The sequence below is a fragment of the Arachis ipaensis genome, chromosome B02 (genome assembly GCF_000816755.2).
Source record: "Arachis ipaensis cultivar K30076 chromosome B02, Araip1.1, whole genome shotgun sequence".
In the NCBI taxonomy this organism is placed as follows: Eukaryota; Viridiplantae; Streptophyta; class Magnoliopsida; order Fabales; family Fabaceae; genus Arachis; species Arachis ipaensis.
The window spans coordinates 93,935,350-93,938,213 of NC_029786.2; positions in this window are offsets into that span (position 1 = coordinate 93,935,350).

The following is a 2,864-nucleotide window of genomic DNA, read 5'->3' on the forward strand; positions in this document are numbered from 1 at the left end:
GCCTTTAGGTCCTCTTGCATTCGTTGGGCATGAAAAAGTTGAAGTTGATCAGTTCAACTTGAAATGTGATTTAGTTAGAAGTTTGACATATTGCTGCAATTCCTCAAAAACTAGCCATAGCATATAAACGAGTTAATACTCAATTTGGTTCCTAAAATTTAAAGTCATATTTAATTCGACCTTTAAAATTTTAATGGACTCAAATTAGACCCCAAAATTTATAATTGTAATTCACATTAATCTTTGAACTAATTTTCTTTAACGACGTTTTGACTTGATACATTAATTTATTTTGATTTGGATTTTTCATTTCGGTTTCATGCGATCAAGATTTATTAGAGCTCCAAAAACTTGATTGTTGCTCCTAAAACTGCAAAATTTTCAAACTGAACTTGTTATTATCGTCTTCATGAAGATGTTGGGGAGCCAATCAAGCTTCTAGAAGGTTTAGTAGGTCTTAGTCACATAAAATCTAAGCGAGGAGTCCAAATCTTAGCAAGTTAACGTGCAAAATCAACAACTTAGGGGCTAACCTGAGTTACTATGGTAAATTTTGGAGGTCGAATTGAGTCAATTATAATTTTAGGGGTCAAATTTGAATCCAACCTCAAATTTCAAGGGTCAAATTAAGTATTAACTCGCATATAAACTTTTAAGATTTATATATTTCTTTCTGTCCTACTGTGAAAATTAAAATGGTAAGTCTAGAAATCTGGTAGGGAATACTTCCTTTTGGGTGTTGATTTTTAATGGTTCTAAATACTGGACCGAGACACCCATTAGCGAAAAAATCGATTGTTAATGAATCGATCAGAAATCGAAAAAGTCGGTTAAAAAATTAGTTAATTGGTTAAACAAGTTCAATTTTTTAGTAATAAATCGATTTAAAATAATAAAACAAAAATAAATTCATTTTTTCGAAAAATAATTTATATATAAATATATTAGGTTTAATTACTATGTCGGTCTCTAAAATTTGACTAAAATTTTCAATTATATCCTTGTACTTTTTTTCTTTTCAATTGGGTTTCTATACCATATCAAATTTTGTAACTAAGTTTCTATCGTGACAAAAATGTTAGAATTAACGGAATATTATGTTAAACTATACAGAATATTTAGTTAAGTGTTAGGTATATTCGTTTTGTTTAACAGAATATTCCGTTAATTATAATATTTTTGTCACGGCAGGAACTTAATTACAAAATCTGATATAATATAGGGACTCAATTAAAAAAAAAGTATAGAGACCTAGTTGAAAATTTAATAAAATTACAGAAATTCACAAAATAATTAAACCAATATATTATTTATTATATTTGGTTTAACTCGATATAGTTGAATTTTTAAATTTGTAATTTCGTTGTTTCAATTATTTATTCAATTTTCATAATTTTTATTTTTATTGATAAAAAAGGCAAATGTCAAAGTATAGATTAATTTGTCAGAAATTAATTTATTAATGGAGGTAAAAATAGTAATATACAGTATTATTGGTGCATGGCGTGTAATCCACAAATATGAATCTGCTGTACTCAGTAACCTAGAAAACATAAGTTACGTTCTTTGTGAGATAGAAAAAACAAAAACTGCACAGTTGCAAAAAGCAGCTTGCGTTTGTCAGGGGAGCCATTCAGTACACCAAACGTGTTTGTCAGGAGAGCCATCCAGTGCACCAAACGTGTATAATCTCCCAACATCTATAATTTCAACCTCACCTAACCCGATTTTTTTTTACACAAGTAACTGTAAAAAAAATTCACAACTATGACATATATGGAGTTTTTTCACTAAAATAAAATAAAAAAATTACTATTTTTCCAAACACGATTTTTAACTTTAATTGCCTAAATACTTAAACTTCACAATGGACAATGGCAACCATTATCATCATGTACATAGAAATACAGAAGAGTACACAGACAACAAGTATGACTTCCTCAATATCGCCGGCACTGATGGCAACCATTATCATCGTCTCCAAAAATATACTGACACACTCTTGATTAAAATATTTTTTCTCCTAAAAACGCAACCTGCGTTTTAAGTTTTCTAAAGAAGTTTCCGACACCTTAAAAACTCAACCTGCTTTTTGCATCTTTAAAAAAAATGTGACACCCAAAAAATACAAGTTGTGTTTTGTTGTTTCAAAAAAATAAAACGTGAAAACAATAAAACGGAGGCTGCGTTTTATTATTTTGATGAACAAACAAAATAAAAAATAATTGAAAATGATAAAACACAGATTGATTTATACTGACACTATGGCAGTAAATTTTTTGTTCATCCATCTATTTCATTGCATTACACTATTATTGTTTCCATATAAAAAAAATGAACCTTAATTTGTAGATATTTTTTTATTTATGATGATTAATTTGATAAATCTATACATACTTGCTAAAATTTAAAAGAAGCATCGAGGATCATATTTAATTAAATAAATGAGTAAAATAATGTCGGAAACATTTTGTCAATAGACTGAAACTAAAATAGGCAGATTTAATAAGTATCAAAGTTTGAATCGTCATTAACTAGATTGAAATTATACTAAGACATACAACATAATATTCAAAAAACCTATATAATATCCAAATATCATATTTATAAAACATTGTCATCTTTATCATCATTTCCATCAATATAATTGTTGGAGTCATTTGATTCACTCTCTGTTATTTTTGTTATTTTTTGTATGCCTGATTTCCAGAATTTTTACTAAGTTCGTGTATACTATATCTTCTATTTAGATAAATTTAGTGCCACTCTTTCGGACTTTTTATAAAAATTATGACAATTTTATATTCCTATTTCTTTAAAGTTATTTCGGATGGCTATATTATGTATGGTAGCTATTTAAAATA